The following is a 21,733-nucleotide window of genomic DNA, read 5'->3' as shown; positions in this document are numbered from 1 at the left end:
CAGGAGTAGGCCTGAGCTGATGCAGGCCAGCCCCGCCCCAGGTGCTGTCTTCAGAGCGGGTGGGGAGGGACTTCCACCTGGGGTTTGCCCAGCCTACACTGGAAGGTGGGGCAGGTGGACTGGAGCCCTCCACCCCTCAAAGTGGGGGGGCTGCAATCCACCTGCTCTACCCTCCAGCACAGGCTGGGTAAACCCTAACTGAGCTCCCTCCTTTCCCTTCCCCCCCCCATTCTGAAGATGGCACCAGAGCTGGGCAGAGAGAGGTGTGGGGCTATGGGAGAGCAGCTGAAGACATGCAGCTGCTCCAAACTGGAGGTCGACCCCCCAGCCCCCCGGACCCAAAAGCAAACATCTGTCAGGTCCAGGGGATGCTGTAACTCATGGCGCTTTCTGCACAGTGCCACGAATTACAGCAGGGAGCACATCTCTGCCAGCACCCACAGTATACGCAGATAAACTTTCACCATGTCTCTGTCTATGCACACAAGGTGTGGGCCATGCTGGGTCTTCTGTCATCTCAACTGCGTCTGCACTCTGACATAATAACGGGAAAACCGTACCTTCTACAATTATTGTTCTTAGCAGGGTGCAGCTAAATCCCTGCAATGTAATTTGTTTCATTCACATTCTGTCAGGTCAGGAAATTATCAATAGAAACAACCAGGCTGGGTAGGGAAGGAGAGGAAAACACAGCATGGTAGGAAGCAGAGTTGTCACATTCAGGACCGTTTACCAGATCTTTTCATTATCTCAGCAGAGAGAGGGAGTGTGTGGGAGTGGCTGCTGGGTTCATTAACGAAGCTAACGGAGTTGCTTAATCAGTCACAGCCTAATGCCTCGGAGGAGGAAAGCCAGGAAGAGACAAAGGACAAAGGGTGCGGTGGGTGGGTGCAGAATGTATTTCCAATGGTGCTGGGTCTGCGTTGTATGGGGACCTGTTGCCACAGCTGCACCGTTAGCCACAGCAATATCACACGGCTGTCCCCGGGGACACAACCCATATTCCTTGTGAAGTCACAGGGCAGGTCCTGAACAAGAGACACGTACGGGAGTTATCAGCAACTCGCCAATTCCTCCCTTGCTTTTCTGCACTACCTTTCTTGGTCTCGGATAAATTCTCCTTTCTTCAGCCCTGGCCTTCTTGTTGCGTTGGAGGATCAACTGGTCACTTTAGGATCAAACGGTGTCAGCTCTGACCCTACCAGCAGTTCCAGCACTCTCACGATAAGCCACCTCTTCACAGCAAACCGATCCAAGGCTCCTCCTTGTCTGGGGCTTCTGTTCCTTCATTTCTAACAACCAGCATCATGGTGGGGGAAGATTAGATGCCAGGCACGAATTCATTTAAGTTCTTAAGGGCGACCACTTAATATTTCCAGAGGAGACTTTAGTTGGACTAAAATGGGCTGGAATTTGAATGCTTAACTGTAGCCACATGGCTATGCATAAAGATCAAATTCCCATCCTCAGTCCTCTTAATGCAGCTTCTCCTGAAAGTTTGGTGCAACAAGCACATCGACAGAGCCTCTAATGCTTTTAGAGCAATTAAAAAAAAAATGAAAGCTGTGGAAAAAAACTACCCTATTGCTGCTGCTGCTGTGGGGAAAAGTTGTGCCAAGTCCTGGTAGGGCTCGTACTAACCAGCACCAGGGTGTAAGTAGACAGCAGTTTGTATTTAGTACACGCACTGGGAAGTTAGTTGCCTCCCACTTGCAGCCTGCTTGCAATGGTAATCACATGATTAGTGCAGATACAGCAGATACTGCAGGGACAGGTAGACGGAGACCTGGAAGTGCTGCAGTGAAAGGCCCGGTCAAGGACTAAAGCATGCACGCCAGCTGTCCTAAGAACTGTCACCCCCCCAAAGAAATCAAACCGTGAGACCTGTCACGGATCTGCCTGTATCTACTATGTGGTGCGCTCCTCGCTGCCCTCCATCCACAGCAGTGGAACACGGGGACAAGGTTTGGCATTTGCACAAAAGTAACAGATTTTGAACAATTTGGGATTGTGCTTTAAGTAAATTCTCCTATACCTCCTGTTCACAGAGCTCCTACACATATCTGGATGCACATTTGTCACACGTGCGCGCGCACACACTGTTCAGGCAACACAAGTCTTATGTCAGTGCCCTCCCCCAGTGAGCGGATTTGTATTTGCAGTTCTCAACAGATCATTTGTTGCAGTAGCTACAACTGCTGCTTATGGCTCGCCTACAAACCCTGGGCAGCTGCTTTGGATTTTTTCTTGCAAACGTTCATTCTCCTTTTGTTTTCAAAGGAAAAAAACCCACATAATTCATGCTGCATGTTTCCCACCATGAAGCTCTCTCTTGTTCTATGAAAGCTTTGTAGAGACACGAGGGCAGGCAGAGAAAGCAATGCGAGTTACGTGAGTAACGGCTCCACCATCGGCATTCCTGAGGAGAGGACTGACTGCCTTCTGGCCTTGACGAACTGAGGAGTGGGATGTCAAAAGATTGTTTCCACCAACAACGAGCAGCTGTTTAATTTTTGCACGCTGATCTCTTGCATCAAATCACCCTTTTGTCTGGTCCAAGAAAAAACAACTCTTATTTTTCTTCTTTGCCCTCTTGTATGAGCTGTTTGGGCTAAATCGTCAACAGTGGTAGACTCATGTATGTGCCTGTGCCGTCCACCTCCCCCCGCCCCACCATGTAGCTGCCACTAGGATTAGAAATACCACCTAGATCAACATTTTATTAATAAATTGCATGAAACACATGTATGATACTGTAATGCATTGGCAAAATGTGTTACGTTTCTCTGTTGACCTAGTGGGTAACAGCCCACTTCTGCTACCGGTGAATATTCTCTCCCTTCTTTCAATCAAATAAGAGAGGGCACTATTGAAGAGCTGATGATCCAGGGTTCAAACTCCAGCTGATAACCCAGCAGGGAGATCTTAACCCAATTAAACAGATCACTTGGATCAGGTTTTGAAAGCACATGACTGCAAATAATTAGAGCGAGTACAATGGTACATTTAAGAATCTGGATTGTGGGCATAACTACACAGGTAGACATCCAACTTACCTCAACAGACTGCCATAATAACCCTGGGTTGAACAGTGCACCAAAACCATTTGCTCCTATAACTTTACACAATCTGATCCAAATCATTCCTTTGCACAGGCAACTGCATGTTTTCCATCCCGTTCTTCACAGCGCAGTGCAACACATCCTGTGTGCGCCGAAGGGAGTCCAGGCTGAGCCCAGATTGTAAATTCAGATACTTAAATGCCCATTTGTATGTATGGCTACCCCCGATTGTATCTGATGCCAGCCCGCATTTTAAGAGTAGTCATAATCATTTGATTGGAAGTGTCAGGTGGTGACGGATAAGCACTGAACTATCCTCACGACCAGGATGATAGAGGTGTTGCTGATGCAAGAATGACCCTCAACGGAGATAGCGACACTGAAGCAAACTAGGAAGCAAGTGGAACGGGTTTGACTAGTGTGCTTCTGCATTCCCTTTAATACTATAAAAAGCAGGCTGCCATGTTACTCGCAATACTACTTCAAAAGCAGACTGCTGCCGCTCTGCCCAGCAGTACAGGTACAACATGCTTTTGATGGTATAACCTTTGGTTATTAAAACAACTATGTCGTCATTTTAATTAATTCAGCATTCCGGGTACCCAAGGGCTTTGGATTTTTACGCACAGCTCTCACTGACGCTCGATGGGCAGGTGGATGTGGTCTGTACAATTTAATAATGAAATCTCAATGCTTCTGCAAACAATACATACTACAACCACAATTTTAAAGGCACGGACACTAAGACTCAGCTAAAAGGAGTTGCCCAAGGTCGGAGAGGCTGTATGCGGTCGAGGCCCTGCTCCCAGTCCCAGGCCTTGTCCGCGGACTTGACGGCGCCGTCTTGATGACAGACATTCCTATCATTTCACTGCAGAAGCGCAGTGATTCTGCCTCCCAGGGGGAAGAAAGATAGTTTGATTTGAATGATGACAAGCTAATACAAGAAGGTTAAATAAACCCCTCTGTACCAGGCTGCATTCTCCTACTTGAGTAGTCCCTACATTTCTTTGGTAACTGCCTTCCACGGGCTAAGGTCCCGTGGTGCTGAGCATTATATCAAATCTTAAGAGAGAAAAAAAATTTGCAATGAACCAGATTTTAAGAGGACTCTATTACAACGCGTTCCAATTCATAAGCTGCTCAAGTTAGACCCAGTATAACCCAGTTATATCCAGTATAACCCATAAGCTGCTAAAGTTGTACCCACCAGTACCTGGAACAGCATTCAGGATTCTGCTCTCCTCAAAGCATTATCTTAGCTTTGATCCGCCTGGAGATCCAGGTCTTATCAGAATAGGTGGGAAAATGCATCAGCGCGTAGGAGCTTTATTCAAATAATCTCAAAGCAAACGGTACAGATGTACTCCGAATCACAACCACTAGGAAGATCAGGGGGGCTGGGAAGCACGAAGAAAAGGGCAATGAAAGAGCAGAGGCCGCAGATGGCTGACACACGTTAGCAGCCTGACAAGGGGGTGAGGTTAGAGAATATTTCCCCTGGTGCCTGCTCTTCCCCCCTTTCAGAATTAAAATAATTATGTTAACGAAACATTGGGTCCCTTCCATAATTAGCTACAGTTTGCCTTTGTCCACTGAGTAAACCCATCTTGTCACACCATGATGATCTGAAGAAAATTGATTTTAACTTCTCATTACACAGAGGGCTTCAAAGGATCCTTAAGCCAGTTACTGTTCACTACAGAGATGCAACAGGCATTTAACATAATACCTGCCAGCACCAATCCAGCACTGTACATTTCCCCTTCTGAAACCTGATTCCCATCTCCAGGCTCTCAGATCTGCCCGAATGTTACCGGCCTGGCAATAAACACCGCCGGTGTGACAAGTCCCAGTCACTGCGCCTCTCCGTGGCAGAGCCCTTCTGCAAAAGCACCTCGTTAAATTATACCATGTAGGTTGTAGCTGTGTTGGTCTCAAGACATAGGCAGACAAAGTCCTCTGGGTAAATCCAATCTCTTTTATTAAACCAACTAATAGTTGGTCTTCTACACGAAAGCTAGATCAAGCACTAATAGTTGGTGTAATAAAAGATACTAGATTTACTCAGAGAACTGTATCTTGTTAAATCCTAAGGATCAGGTTTTCCCACCCCACAAGATCCGTTTGAAGATTTGTATGCGGGCAAGGAAGACACAGATCTACCCACTACTGGCATCGATAGCTACTTGGGCACCAGAAAGAGAGCAGATGCTAGCTGGCATGAGCCCCTTGCTTCCTTGACTTGACTTCACATTTGCGCATCTTCAAGCTATGCATCTAGTAACTTAAGCCACCCTCCCGGTCCCAGTCTTTGCAGATGAAGCATCAATCAGAGTGAATATTCAAGGCATCGCAGGTGCTGTTAAATCACACAGCTCGCTGCTACCGTGTGGGCTGTTAGCCCTAGGCTCAGGCTGCTGGAGCTTGCGTTGTTCCACTGCTCTTTATGCCACCAACGATGCTCTCCTCGTTTTCCTTCACAGTGAGATGCGAGAGAGCCCAAACCAAGGGCCCTGCACAATTTCTCTGCTGCATGTGGGTAGTAAAATGCCATCTTCCAGCAGCACTGAATTATTCAGAGACAGCTCTCGATGAAATACCTGCTTCCATCCTGTGCAGTGAAAAACTGTGGTCAAAACCTGTTTTGCAAGGTCGCCAAGACACCCACGGAAAGAAACATGCATCGTTAAGAAAAATGAGTTCTGTTAAAAAGCTGCTGGAGGCTCCCTGGTGAAACAGGCCGGCCAAGAAGGACACGCTTCAAATAGACCGGGCAGTGGGCTGGACTGGCCTTTATCCTGGGCGGTTCACAGATGTATCCCGTAGCGTCTAGGCCTTCTGCACAAAAGCTAGATCAAACACAAGGCACCTGCTTTGCCAACGCCAGGAGAATCGACACCCCAAGCCCAGGGAAGTTTGGAGCAGGGATGTCGCAGCCCATGGTGGTTACATGCGAGGGCTGAGCACTGAGGCAGGTAGCTAGAGTTACCTTCAGTGGGAGGAGATGCATCTTCCTGAGTGCTCCCGAGGTGAAACCCAGCAGGTAAAGAAGCACAGACTTCGCATTTGCGCATCCAACTGAGAGCAAAGCTAGAACACCTTTTAAGTGAACCCCGAGTGAGCAGGTCACAGACTGGAGAAATAAAGGCCACTTCCTTGAACTGCTGCTTTGTTCACATCTGGTACAAGTGGAAAAGTGATCCAAGAGGCTCAGCACACACATACTGGTATATGCACGGGTGGATGCTGAAACGGGAAACAGCATTCTTGGTCCCTGTTAGGATACGGCCCTATGGTTGTTCACTTAGTTCATCTGGTATGAGCCCATAATCAACACATTACATTGAACGGTACCTATTATGCTAGGATTGCCATGTACTAAGTGCTTTTCTCACTGAGTTATGGTACTTGGCTGCAAATAGAAATTTCTCTGTGGTTTCACACCAAGGGAACTCAGAAAATACACATAGGACTCCAACAGCTCAGGACAAAGCGTAATCAGAGCGTAAGGGAAAAGAAACACAGAAGCTAACAGCCGAGCGATCCCCACAGCTTCTCAGCTTCTGCAGCGTAGGCTCATAGCCCTTCAGACAGAAGTGGCATTGACAATCCTGGCTATGCTCTACGGGATGGTAGCTGAGGGAGGAAGTAGGGGATGGTTTAATTGTGGTTTGGTGAATTTGAATTTTCATTTTGATCAAATGGTTTCTGTATCAAGCGCTAAACCTCGAGTCAAGTGGAAGCACCTCTTTGAGAAAGACATTCACTCACAACACTTCAGTCCCAGGTGCTGTTCCCTGATCCCGTTCCCATCCAAGTCAGTGGGAGGACTCCTGTTGACTTCCCCAAGAGCTGAATGGAAACCAGAGAGAGAAGCTACTGATACGAGGGTTGGGGGAGGCATGTAACAGGACTGCAGCACGTGCCTGCAACGACCCATCCCACTACTGTGGCTGCCCCTGCTGGCAAACATATACTGTATGGTCCGGCTTCGTGCTGTGGTTGGGTTGATGCTCTTGGTGGCACCAGCCTTCACAGACAGAGAGAGCAAATGTGATCCAGTGGGCTGGGTGCTGAGCTCGGACTTGGGAGACCTGGGTTCAAGTCACTGCTCTGTGGCAAGCTTGTTGTGGGGCTCTGGGAAAGTCACTTAAGACTCTTTGTCTCTCAATGCCCCATCTGTAAGATGGAGATAATATCACTGCCTTCTCTCACAGGGGTGCTCATCTAGATCAGCAGTTTTTCCATCTGTAGTCCATGGACATCTAAGGGTCCACAGACTATGTCTAAGGGGTCCGCTAAAGAGGACTACGATCAATCAAAAGTACGTGAATACCCGCACTTACAGTTCAAATAATAGGTGTTCCCACCCTCTTTTACCGGTCTTGATTTGAAGATGCAGGGTGGCTGCCCAAAGAATACCAGGAGTCAGAGGTGTGTTAGGACATGTCTTCTGTCCTATTTACCCGTCCAGGCCAAAATGGCTCCCTAAAGCAATATCTCCAAGGCCACCGTCCAGTTCCCTTTGAAGAACCCAGGTCAAAGGGCTTCCAACTATTTTGTGAGAGAAAGGCTCACGGAGCCCGGGTTCTCCTACAGGAGTGGCAAATGAACACATTAGAGACTGTAAGGTGATGGTCAGAGAGACAAGAAGAGTTTGCCTGAAACAGGAAGAGAAATCAGACTAACAGGGGAGGCTGAGGCTTTCAGGGCAAGCAGCTCTGCAATTCAACCCAGGGGAGCTGTGTTCTTGCCTGCTAATATTCGGTTTGGGCCCTTCCCAGCCACTTACACAAAACTTCCAACGTAGAGGAATAAAGACTGTTTACCCCACAAAATTACATACTGCACAACACAGAAAAAAATGTGATTGCTGTTCTCTACATTCATTGTCATCATGTTCAGAGCCCATATGATAATTTTGCTGCATGTGAGACATTTTTATGATTAAATATTTCCCTTGTCTCAGGGAATTGCATTTCATACCCCATTTGAGCTAGTTTAGGAACCTCTCTCAAGAGAAAAGTGATAGATAGCCAGACATAAAGCTCTTGTCAGAGCCACAGAAAAACAATGCGACTCAAATGATGAGCCAAAGTAAGGGGGGCCAGAATCTGGAACGGGCTGCCGAGAGAGGTGGTGCTATCAACTTGGAGGTCTTCAGGAGGAGGCCTGATAGACACCTGGCTGGGGTCGTCTGACCTCAGTCCTCTTTCCTGTCTGGGGCAGGGGGTCAGACGCAATGATCCTTCATGGTCCCTTCCAACTCTACAGTCTATGAATAAGCTGGGTGAGGCTGCCACCCCCGTCCCTGGTGAAGAGCTACTTCATCTTTGCAGCAGAATCAGTGCGTCTTGGTTCAAGAAATGGCATCCTGAAGTCTGTTGCCATCCAAGGGTGTCTACAGGCAGCCGGTCAGGCATGCAACACACTGGTAGTACTGGGCCATCATCAAGAGAAATGGCAGAGGGCTTTCAGCACAGTGGGGGACATCTCAGAAAGCTTCAAAGCTTGGAGGAAGGGTGATATGATAACCATCACTCCGCATGCAGGAGTGTAGACATGCTTTCCATCCCTGGCTATCCCGAGTGTGTCACCAATGGTGAGGTCAAGAGCTCCATTTTCAAAATGAGGAAATAGAGGTTTCGAGAAGACGGGTCTATGGCAGGGCCTAGAACAGGCTCTCACAGTCCTGACTCCCAGACCCCCGTCCTTCCGATAACACTCCCAAGTCCTTCCCATAATAATCATTCCCATCCTCTTTTACTGGTCTTGTTTAGAAGATGCAGGGTAGCTGCTCCACAAATACCAGAAGACAGCTGTGTTAAGACATCTCTTCTACCCATCCAGGGTAGGATGGCTCCCTAAAGCAACATCTCCAAGGGCACTGTCTAGTTCACTTCGAAGAACCCAGGTCAAAGGGCTTCCAACATTTCTGTGGGAGAGAAAGGCTCACTGAGCCCTGGTTCACTTCCTATAGGAGTGGCTTGATTTCTGATAATGACAGGACCCTGCAATCCCAAAGGAAAGCCAGATTACTTTACAGATAATGCATAGCTGACCACCAATGTATTCCACTTCTTCACCTTTATGGACCCCTGGTGAAGCCCATGAGGCCGCACAAGGATACGGGAGGAGAGCACCAGGCCATGTTTGAAAACTACTGTCACTGCAGTTTCCATCTCATCCTCCTGCTCCCTCTGGGCTCTGCAGGACCCAGATAGTTTTCAGACTTGGAATTTGGATACGACATAACCAGCTCCTGGTACAGTAAATGAAAACAGTCTGCTGAGTGACGAACATGGAGCTCTGCTCTCCTAAAGTCATGCCTGGATGAACACCACTTTGGGTTAATGCATAGTACAGTGGGAATGCATTTTACCAGCTGAACACCATGGTTAAGGGGAGATGAAAGACAACTGTGTGAGCAAAGTAGTGTAACCACACAAGGAAGGGTATCTGGTCTGGAACGAAGGAGGGAACTGCCCTAAGAAAGCATGCAAGTGAGTTGGCTGCCTGTAAAGGATGGATGCATTTTAGGGAGAGGAAAATCAAAATTGCAGAGATGCAAGAAATCACAACATTAAATTCAAACCAAGGAAAATGTACCTTCCCTGTGCTAAGAGCCAACTAAGACTTTGGTACTGGTCTTTGACACAGGGAACAGAGTTTAGCCTTTAGGTGGAGGGGTTACAAAGAGACGTGTAATAAGGAAACGTGGATTTGTACTTGCGTCCACTTCGTGAACTGTAGCTCCTGGGGTCCATCCTCAGTTCTTACATGAGGGAAACACCCAGGGAAAGCCCACCAAAGTTTTGGTTGGATAAGGACAAGATCTCACCCATGGAGTTAATGAAGGGTCACACACAATTTGGGTAGATCAGCCAACTGGAAAACACATGTATTCAACAAGTCAAATATACAAAACTTGTGAACCCTACATAAATTTCATATGTTTAATTGCAAGGTATAAACCACTGGCTTTAAGTAAGCATGCTGCTTTTTAATGAAGGGCCATTCTTGCGGTGAGGAGTTAATCCCAAGAATTTGTAATCTTGCTCTTATAAGACTCAAGCACGGATGAAGAATACTGCTTTCCCCTAAGGCCCTTATCTCACAGCTGTCCCAGGCAGGCACATCCCTTCCAAAACAACGCAGGCTATTAAACAATCAAGATCCTCTAAATTAGCTTTTTTTTTTGCCAAAGCTTCACATGCAGGGCTGTGGGAGAGTTGGGCGAGGTTACTCCAGAGGAAGTCGCAGGTCAGCATGTTTCCCCTCCAGTATTACTAAGAGAAACAACCAACCCATCTTCCTTCTGAATCCCCATTGTCGGACACATTCCTAGGAGCAGATTTCATTGCAGAGTTGACTTCTGCTTCACCCGGGCTAAACACTACCATATGCAGCCCTCATCATTGCTATCTAGCTGTTAACCCTGAGATGTTACGCTCAAAAGCACGCCAAAGCTTCATCAGCACATCAGCCTTAAAAATCCAACTGACTTGAAATCACGCGCACCGTTTTGCTGCTTTTCACATTTCCCTCCATTCCGCTGGGGAAACTTGTTCAAGTCCACTTCACTTTTGCTGCTGAACCACTTCTGCTGGGAAGTCTCTGACACAAGCACAGTGCCAGTGAGGCCTGGCTTCATCGCATGGGGGGGTTTCAAAAGCAGTCCACTACCCCACCCAAACGAGTGACTTTGAAAATGACCCTGCTCCTCTTGGGACTTCTCCCTCTTTGGTAATTTTGTTTTAAACAAAACCCCCCACGTTGCATTAATGCCGTAATTCAGCAGTGTCCAGCAGAATACTCTGGAGAATAAGCAACGATGCCTTATTAAACAAAGGACAATGGGAAAGAGCACTTGACAATGGTTTTCCATAAGGCAGGGTGATATTTTCAACTCTTTCAAGGAACTACACAAACTGAAGGGGATTTAGAAACCAAAAAGGGCCGTTCCTCTGTTGACATGAGGACTGCCATTTACTGGGTCAGACCACAGGTCCACCTTGCCCACTATCCTGTGTCACACAGTGGCAGAAAGGGATGCTGAAAGGGAGACCGAATTGGGTATGACTGGGTCTTCTTTTCCACTGTTCCTTTCTTGCAGCCTCCAGCACTGAAGGTCTAGGAGGGTCCAACTCAGAGGCTGTAACCCGAACTCACGTGCTCAATAGCTACCAATGCCCCTTTCCTCCAAGAATGTGTCCAATCCCATTTTGAACCTGGCTAAACTGCCAGCTCCCACAACACTGTCAGCCTCCACACTTGAATTACTCAAATCACATGGACACACAAGGGCTGAGCCAACACCCACTGAAACCCATGGCTGCCTTTCCCCCTGGTTGAGTCAGTCCCATGAAAATGGGGTGATCCTGTGCGAGGCGGTGGGGAATCTGGACAGCCGTGGGGGAAGCAGACAGACGTCCGGGAATTTGGGAGCAGGGAATGCATGTGCTCAGACAGGGAAAGGGTGGAGGAAAGTTTGCGCCTTTTCCTTCTGCTGCAAGTCAAAGAGCAGTTTAACGTGGTGCCATTCCCCCACCTCTGCTCAGCCCATCACAATAGTGATGATGCCACCCAAGGAAAGGGACGTTCAAGTTAAAACTGTTACCCTCTAGAGTCTGCCGTACTCACCCACATTTGCACCGAGTGCAAAGGTGTCAATGGGAGCTGTGAGTGAGGAAGGACTGAAAAATCTGGCCCAGAGTCCGACTCCTAATTCCTCTGTTTTAACTCCGGGTCAGAGACTGAGTATTTCAGAAGTCAGCCACATTGCACTGGTAAATGAGAGAGTTGTAAAGACTTTGAGGCTGGGAGCATCTTTTTCTTCTGTGTTCATATACAGCATAAAACGGAGGGGCTCTGACTCTCAACTCCTCTTCCTTGGTGCAACAGTAATTCAACAAAACCAAAGAGCAGCAGTACTTCTGGCCATGGCTGTTTTGGCGTGTTATTGGGGGGGAGGGGGAGGGGGAGGCAGAGCGCTATACAAAAAGAGGCAGTTTTCCAGAGCGGACAGCGGGCTTTCCCCCGGGGAACCACAAGCCGGTGCCCCTAATGCAACCCAAACATGCTGTGTTTTAATTACAGCAGCCTCGCTTTTCTTTATTTTGAGAGGCAAGTGCTTGGCAGCAGGAGACTTGAGGAGATTCCAGGCTTTAATTCAGGGCTCGCTAGTTAAATGTCGGAATTGTAATCAAGTCTTTAGGCGCAGTCAGGGATGCATAAATTGCTTTTGCAGGCTTTTTTTCATCTGCCTGCCATTGGCTGCACCACCAGACAGGGCCAGGGAACTCTCCTTTCCATCCTGTGTGTCTATAATAGAAATACGTGCAATTCAGATGAGGACGTGCAGAAGCAGACAACATGCGAGACAAACACAGACAGATCTGTAATGGGCAAGAATCAGGTTATTTAGCACAGCTCTGGTTTTAAAAGAAAGTAGGGCAGCCAACTCTGGAAGTGTCCGCGTGCTTTCCTACCACACTTGCTGAAAGTGGCTCCTGAGTCAGGAGGCAACTGAACCGATCTCACGTCACAGTGTCCTGACACGCTGCTGCCGATTTGAGAGACGTCTGCCTGACCTTGAGAGCTAGGGGGAAGGTTTTCACAGCTGTGCCATGGCAGGACTGACCCGAAGGACTGATCCAATTCCCTCCATCCTGTACAACCGTCCTTCTCTTTCTTCTCTGTTTTCTATTATCACCTGTAGCCAAGGCTGAGCAGACCGCATACGAAAGCAATTTTCCACTGTAGTTATTCACAGTGCTTCTGGAGAAAGCAGCTGCAAGACCAATTACAGCTACCTGGATTTCTTCACCACTCAGTTTAGTTTATTAATTTTGTGCAGCACATATTTACCTTGTGTCTAAGAGAAGTCGGCAGGATTTTTACTTGGTCCCAGAAGTAACTACCGACCTGACCGACAACCCCAGCTGCAGCAGGGACAGAACCACCCGACTGCTGCGCAGCCAGAGGACTGTGACCATCTGACTTATTTTTGGCTGGAGATAAAATAGCACTCCAAACACTAATGCCTGCTCTGTTTTGAAGAGCTCCCCTCTTCAAAAGGTAGCTCAAAGCCTCTTTTGCACTCACTGTTTTCTGGGGCTAAGTCAGGGCCTCGCGGCTGCTCTAACTTGCACTCTCCTCCATATGTCCCCAAAGAAACCTGCACTGCCAACCACTGTGGCTACGCCCCTCATATGTCCAGGGTTGCGGCATCAAAATAGGGCCAGTGAAGAGTCCTTAGCTATTGAGCTATCCTAAAGGGCATGTCCCAGCTCACTTGACAGCCTCTGTATAGTGCCAGATAGGTGTCAAGGGGTCTTGAAGGGTTAGGGTTAGGGGTCTTGAACAATTTTCCCACCCATTTATTTGGTCTAATAAAAGATATCACATCTACCCAAAGAACCTCGTCTGCTAAAGGGTCTTGAAGTAACCTCTCTGAACTGAGGGTCTAATTTTCAGGAGTGCCCAGTACGCCAGCGAGAGCTGTGGGTGCTCAGCTCAGGCTTAAATCCTTGCTGCGACTGCATCTTGGTAGGCACCTGATCCACCTGCTCCTGAGATTGGTGTGGTCAGGATGCGCCATGGTGTGGGGTTATCTAGCTTTCAGGCAAATCAGCCCCAGCATTTATAACTCTCCGGTCATGGTATCAGAGCGCATCTTAATCCTCTGACTGGGGCAACATTTTAATTAAAGTAAGAGCTTAAAGCTGCATAGAGAGAGCCCATTTCTGCGCAGTTCTACCTCTTCCTGTGACCACGGGCCTCCCCGTTCCTCGGGATCTCAGGGATAAATTAAACAACTTCCTTCTCCTCACCCTCCAAGTATGTCTAACCAGCAGCAGGGTAAATGCAAGCACGGAGTCCCAGCAAACAGGTGCCATCAGGGCCACAGACAAATTATGCCATGCACTGAAGCCAGGTCTCAGATGACAATGTGCACCCTAGCTGGCAGCTCTGAGTCAGTGTTCACGAGCCCTTCCCCAGCAGACCAGACAGACAGTGCTCTAATTAAGGAAGGATTTGCAAGTTACTTTGGCTACAGCCCATTAGGTTCCTGTGAAAGCTGCCACTGCCTTTGTGGTTTTGTTGGAACCGGTGATTAGCAGTGAGAAAACACAGTAAAAACCAAAACACTCAGTAAAGGACAAGAGTCATCACATAGGCAATGCAAGCCCAGCTTCTTCTGCAGCATATGCTAAGCCACCTCTTGAAGAGCAGCCTTATGAGTGTGTCCCCCCACCATCATCTGAGGAATAAGCAGGTCCCACTCTCCTTCTTTTGCTGGTTTCCAATACAGATAATCTCTGAACCGAGGAAACATTAAGGACTAGAAAAGCATATGAGGCTGGCTGCATCCTGGCAGGTATGGGAGAGAGTTGCTGGAAAAGAACAGAGACGGCATCACCTCTGGGGCAGTAACAGATGCTTTATTCCCCTTCACATGCAGAAGTGAAATGGGAACAACTTCAAGCCAGCACACTCATCCTAGGAAGTCATATATTTTCCTCTATGCACCTTTCAGACAGGTACAGATTCACACCTCAGCTTCTTCTTGAAGTGCATTCGCACATGCCTCATGGAAGGACGCTTGCCTTACAGCACTGCAAAGACAGGCATAGATAGGCCCGGATAGCCAAGGAGCAAATATTACTTTCTGCAAGTAACATCCCATATCGGGATCTAACACCCCCAAAGCTAAAAATATTCACCTGTTTCACAGTCTGCAATGTTGTCCAGTTGGTGTGGGCCCCACTGAGATTTCCATCAGAGTCCAGCTATGAAGCTATATCAAGTTTCAATGACATGAAGTGGGGCAGAGAGGAGAATGGGGATTGCAGCATATACTCATTCTGATTTCAGAGTGCCAGGCCACGACAGAAAAACAATCCACAGGCAAATGGGTAAAAGAACAGAAACCCCCTGGTCTGAGCAACACATAACTAGCCCTGTTCCTGCTGTCTAAAGCTGGCTTTCCTCAAACATTGGGTTTTCTTCTTAAAAGACTCAAGGAGCCAATTACCAGTCCAGAGTAATGAGAGGGGCTTCAGGTCCTGCTGGATGGAGACACAGCCATGTGACCAAATCTCAATGTGATTTTGGCTTCATCATGACAGTTCCTCAGGTGAGAGAGAGCTGGTGACAAACAGCTAAAAAGACCATTATCTTGCAGGGATCCTGCAGGACCTCCAGCCCCCTGCCCACGACCTTTTCAGCAGGCCTCGTCTGCAGCCTATTGCTTTGGGATAGATATATATAGAGATCTATCTATCTATCTATAGCCCCCAAAGCAACAGGCTGCTCTCTCTCTCTCTCTCTATATATAAATAAAATAAATTCTGTGTATCGTTAAAAACCCTTTGTGTGGTGTGGCTCTATAGAGAATAGAGGGATTGTACCTGACTCACAGCTTCCCTCTCATAGCACTGTCGCCTGCCCACCTATCTCATCCAAATGAGGACAGGGCACACCCTTGGGTGTACCCGGGTTACATTTGCTTACTGACAAACCAACGCTTTCCTGGCTCCACCTGTACAGCAGATGCAGCAATTCACATGCTGGCAGCATGCAGAAAAGTAGAGACCTGGTAGACTGCAAAGAGGCAGCAGAAAAGAAACAGATTCCATAAATTTAACACTGGAGAGTCATCAGGACACCTAGTGAGGGGGAGAGACAGAACTCCACTCACCAGTGCTTTATAGTTTTAATAATGAAAGGCCTGACAGCTAAGCATCACCGACAGCATTACAGCCTGTCTAGGAATATTAAATAATTAAGCATCAAGATGCCCTTAGGAGCAAGCAACTGTGTGCAAACCTGTCTGGATCCCTTCACTCAGCAGTGAAATACGTCGCTGTTTCACGGCGTGCAGCAGTACGACAGAGCCGAGGACAATTCTGCATCAGACTGATGGGGATCTGCAAGCTGGCCAGGACAGAGCGCTGACGAAGCGCCAGTCATTCCTGAACCACCACCGCTGGCCCAGGCCCCATTTCTACTTAGCTTCATCTTTGCCTCTGTAGAAGGGACTTCCCACAGTGCAAGGAGGGGAAGGGCCAGCTGAGCCTGACCATGCCTGGAAGGGGTGCAGGTTAGCTCCCAGCCAGGTCCACGCAGCTCAGGGGGCCATTCCAGCAAAAAAAGTCATTAGGCTCAGCACAGCACAACACAGCACAGCACAGCAAAATGTGGCAACTCCACTGCAGGGCAATTGAGGACATGCTGGCCAGAGCAGGGGGCTCTGGAGAAACCCAGACTGGACTGATAGGTCTGTGCTGTGTTGTGGCGTTTGCTGACGGTCCAGCTACCTGGCAGGAAATGCAGCCACCACATTTCGGCCAAACTTGTGTTAGTCCAGTTGAACCAATGCTCCTGGAATAACACAGCATCCCTGGGCATCTAAACCGGCGGACTCCAGCAGCTCTACCACAGTGCAGACCATAGCACCTTGGCAGCATCCCAGCCCCTCGCACCCCATGGGGCATATCAGCAGCGCAGGGCAGATAGCCCTTTTGCAGCTCTGATTGCCTCCATGGAGCGAGCCCTGGCCCGGCCAGGCGGTAAGTTGCCAGCTCAAAGCACAGGCCTGGCAGGATACTCAGGACAGCAGGAAAGACAGCGGTTCGTGCCTCTATCCGGGCTGCAGCTCTGAGAACTGCCGGTGAGCAAAAGATGTTCGCTGGCTACTTTGTTACAGTCACCAAGATGCAAAAATGGCACCTTTCAGATTGCATTTTCTACAACTCTTTAAAGAGCCTGCCTCCCCCAGAGGGCTTTCTGCAAGCGTAGATTTGTCATATTTGCTAGGACAAGACACAGCTGAGACAGCAGTGGGTTTTGCACTTTGGAGGTGGAAGGCTTTGCTGAATCAGGGCTTTGCCTGTACCAATAACTCAGCTGTTTTATACCAATCTTCCAAATTCCTTCCAGTCTCTTAAGCAAAAGGCAAGGGGGCGAGGCGAGTTAGAAGAGGGCTACATAAGTAAGAGAAGCAGATACAGGCCAAGTTCCTTTGTTACTCCTCTTTGTAACTGAACGGCATGCAAAAATAAGGGACAAATTTGATCTTCTGCAGCAACACCCACACTCGTGCTGGCCATACTTTGTGGGAGGCCCTGACCAGGGACCATCGAACACAGACTCATGCACATGTGCAGGCAATCAAAATCCTATCACAAGGACTCACTAACAACATGATTCATGGAGAGGGCCAGAGATCACAGGTCTTCAGACCAAAGGTTACTTATTGACATTTTCCTGGCATTTAGATGCAAGAATAGTGGAAATATTAGAAACAGAGACAGGACAAAAGAAGACTTTCTTTTAATCATGTAGGAATTCACACTCATAATAGCTTAATGGACTTTCCTTGCTATTCACTATTAGTCATTATCATCATAGCCCTTTACCTAAGACAGGTTTCAATATGCTACCCATCTAGCTCCTGGAAGTCAATGGGAAACAATATATTTTGTTTTTCAGACTTACGCACAGTTTCTGGCCTTCTTCATAGGACATAACTGATTCAGTCTGAAGGGACCTCACTCAGGGAAACTATTCCTTATCGAGCAAAGCATTTTTGACAGTTGCTTAGCTTCCAGTCTATTCTTAAATCCCACTGCAAGCCAAGACACTTGAACTGCTGAATAAGGATGGATTTATGTATTTGCCCGAGTGCTTTCCTGAATCGCGCCCTAAAACGGAACTACGTTCAGCTACATCAACATGCATTTAAAGAAAAAATCCCAGAACAAGCTAACAACTGCGTGACCAATAAAGTCCAATGCTTACAGCCATCACAGCCTCCGGATTGCTATCGTGTGGGCATAGCTTGACTTTTTATTGCTCTGAGCCATTAAGACAGTCAAAACTCTCAGCTATTTCTTTCCTCTTCCAAAAGAGAAAGTAAAATATTATGACAGGGTTGGGAGATGGAGCCTGCTAGTTCTCAGGCATGCACTCACACAATGCACACACAATAATTAAAGACAGGGGACTAGTAAATTAAAGACAGAGAGAGGCACAACACCAACTCAGTAAATGCCTGTTTCAGAGGGTTTTGTCAGTCTTTTCAGCTCTGAAGAGCTCCCTGCTGCCACAGAATAATTTTAATTACAGTACACCCTAATGGGATAACAAGAGGTGGCTGCTTCCTAGTCTAATTAGTGGGGGAAATTAGGGTAAATCAACAACCGAGCTCTCCACTTCCTATCCTGGGCCCACATGCTGAGAACACCCCTGGGTGCGACCTACAGCATGCAGCTCGGGTGGGTGTCCACCCTGCTCTTGTATGCAATGAGCAGAGCTGGTCTCCGAGTAGGAGCCCCCTCCATGCAATGGATGCAAAACAAACAGGCCTGACAACGCCCAAGCAATAGTTGTGCAGAAGTTCAGGTAACGCCGTCTGTCAGTCTGAGGCACTGCTACCGCTCTCTTCACAGCATTAGCGAGAAACCCTGGAGTCTAGGGAATAGGGGCAGTAGGACCTAGGAAGTGCAACGCCCTCGTTTCCCCTGCAAAGCGTGCAACACTGTTGAAACCAAGTGGCCTGAATATATCATGGGATGGCACCGGCAATAAATGAACAACCTGTGCATACACAACCCGTCTCTAAACCAGTGTGGCACCCTGCAAGGAATCCCAGGAGTTCATATTTGGAGGTTCAACTGCTAGCCAGTGGTTCTAGCAGAGGAAAAACTTCACTTACCAGGTTCTCTGCCCACTTAGCACACAGGCTCATAAGGAAAATCCTTGCGCCTTCATCCCAGCACCCTGTCCTTTCCAATGGTACTGCTCCTGTCCATGACCAGCATCAGCTCTAGTGCTCAAACCACATGGGCAGCAAGCTCCTGCACAGGATGCCAACAACTACAGGAGTTCCCTGAACAGCCAGCGGACAGACCCAACTTTAAAAAGGGAGGAGGAGTTCCCACTCAGGAGCCTAAATCAGCCATTACGATGCAACTGTTATGCCTGCCTGCTTTTACAGCAGTACACGTGCCTGAAATCGTGATTTAACCCTAAGTGAAACAGGGCTGAAGTTAAATCGCTGTGCTACACTTAGGAATGTGCAGATACCACCGTTAAATCATGCAGCTTGTACTCATGTCGATATGGATAAAATAATGAGGTCCGTTTACCTTCAGGGCAGACACCCCTCAGTAACACCCCAAGTGCCACTTACATGTTCAAGCCACTGCCATCCTGGGGGGCTCTAGCCACAGATTACGTGAACCAGACCTTTGTGTTGACCAATTCAGTGACATGCTGGGCTTCTAATTTAGTTAAGGAACAACTTAACTTGCAACAACAGTGGAGGAGCCAAGCAACCAACCAAACTTCAATGGCCTTGGGACAGCAAGCACAGCAAAACTGACCTCACTGGAGGCTCCACGTCAGTGCTAGTCGGACCGCTGACCTTTCCGGTTTCTGACCGTGCTGCTTTAGCCAGGCGCTTTTGGGCTCTGGAGCTGACATACATACAGCAACAGTGCAGGGCTGAAGGACCTGGGATGCTCTTTTATTTTCTCTTTAAGGTGGCTGCTTGTAATTAGGTGTTTTCCTTCCCTTCTACTTTGTCACTTTAAGCCCACAATTTCCCATGTGCAAAATACCCACAAAGCTGAGACCTGTGTCAACAAAACAACCACTGTGCTCATTCCATAGTAAATGCCTAATTAGCAAGCCTCTCTTGTACCAATTCATTAGTGCTGTTGTCACTGATTATCCAACTGCATGTTGGACTGTTCATTTTGATGGGGAACATAATGGGCTCGGTTTCTCAGCTGAGGATCTACCCATCTGTGGACATTTGTGCAGCCTTCCCTGACATTTCAGCACATGGAGAGAGGGCAAAGGATTTCAGAAAGGGACCTTTTTCACAAACGTTGACTTAATCAGAGCAAAGTAACATTGACTTAATCAAGCAGAGTCTCAAGGCGGTAAGTATACACTCAGCTTTGACTGCATTCCCGTTCGGGGTTGGGTCCTTAAGCCTTCTCGCTAAAAAAATAAACCAAAAAAGCAACGATAGCCCCAAATATAACTGCTACACAAGCTACCCAGCTTGTAGTGTTACATGTTCAATTTAACACTTGCTGAGTTCAGTTAAAACGCAAGCAGATGCATGTTCTAAAGCTGAGCTTGTATGAAGTGCTCTCCTGGCATTACGAAGTTGTTCCCCTTCAGACCAGGGCTCTCTCCCAACACAAATGAACTTTAACGCAGTACAAAAGGCCAACGATTTACAATTGTTGCAAGTGAATGTGCGACACAGCCATTTAATGCTGCAAGGTCAACCGAGCACTGCAAAGACCAGTGCCCATCTTCACATCTGCAGTTAAGCCTCACCTCCAGGTCCTGGCACATGTAAAACAAGGTACGAAAAGCAATTTGGCAAGGCAGCAAGTGCTCTGAGAAAGGCTGGGAGCAGCTCTGCACCAGCCTTTCTGCCAAGTCTGGTAAATGGTGGGCAGTCTGCTGTGCCAAGGGCTCTCCACCTGTGCAGCTCGGGGCAGTGGCAGGCCCAGCTACCCAAGCAAACTCCTTCGGGGCAATAAAGAGATAGAGACCGTGCTCCGGACTACTGTACCCTGTTTCTCTGTCTTGATGCAGCTAGACTGTGGTTGGTACCTCAACTTGCTTGCTGATGCACCCATGATCCTGGTACATAATAAGCATGAGCATCATCATGTTAAAAAAGCCCTTGCTGCCCATGCTCTACACTATTACTAAGCAAGAGCAACCTGTTGGCCAGCCCTCTCCTTAATCCAGGATCAGGCTACCACAAGCTCCCCCTCCCCCTTACATGGCATTTGCACACACACACTCTATACTTTACAGCAGGGTCATGCTCAACTGGCAAGGAAGATGTTCTGCAACCCCCAGCTCAGTCCACCAGCTATAGGCACTCAGCTATGATGTTTATAAAACGTAAGAGCTACTCAGTAGTACAAGAGCTTTTGTGCATATGAAGTGAAACCCCCGTGCTTGTTGCAGGGTGGATAAAAATTAACAATTAAAAAAAAAATTAAAAATCTGATTTTTTTTATTTAAATCAGATTTTAATTTTTAAAATTTTTTTTGTTAAGACGCTTTATTTTAGAAAATAAACCTATATAAAGATAGCTTTAATTTAAGATATGTTAAAGCTCAAAGATATCATCATGGAATAAGGATTATAACTTCTAATTACATACTACTGGAGACAATATATTCATTTAACATTTTAGGAAATTTTTATAAATAGGTCACAACAGGCTTGGACTATATTTGGGACTCAATCTTATGGGGATCCTCTATTGATTAGTAAAGATGAAAGAGAACCACTCTACCCAATGGGACTCAGTGCTCAGTCTAAGATCCCATTAAGCATCTCTGTGATGCTCAGTTTCAGTTCTCAAGCTGTGGATTTCTGTTCCCAGAGATAACATCCTTGTTAACAGCAGTATATGGAGATGAGAGATAATACACCTGATTATATACCCATCAGCCCTATTGTCTCTGCAAGTTACGTGTACACAGAGTCAAGACCTTACCTCCCTCTAAAAGTGCAAAGTTTCAAGAAGTTAAATGAATCTCTTTTGTTGGGGGTGGAGTAGATCTGGGCAAGGAGGAGGAGCCTGGAGATAAACACAAGGAAGGAGGAGCCA

At 47.6% G+C, this 21,733-nt stretch overlaps 1 protein-coding gene across 1 annotated transcript in view; it reads right to left on the bottom strand.

The window, feature by feature from the left end:
• LRRC75A (leucine rich repeat containing 75A) overlaps nt 1-21,733 on the bottom strand; it is a gene marked incomplete at its 5' end in the record, with an annotated part of 163,478 nt that overhangs the window by 39,211 nt on the left and 102,534 nt on the right. The window lies entirely within an intron of this gene.

Source organism: Crocodylus porosus, unplaced genomic scaffold (genome assembly GCF_001723895.1).
Source record: "Crocodylus porosus isolate Cpor-Errol unplaced genomic scaffold, CroPor_comp1, whole genome shotgun sequence".
In the NCBI taxonomy this organism is placed as follows: domain Eukaryota; kingdom Metazoa; phylum Chordata; order Crocodylia; family Crocodylidae; genus Crocodylus; species Crocodylus porosus.
This window is presented reverse-complemented; position numbering and strand designations above follow the sequence as displayed.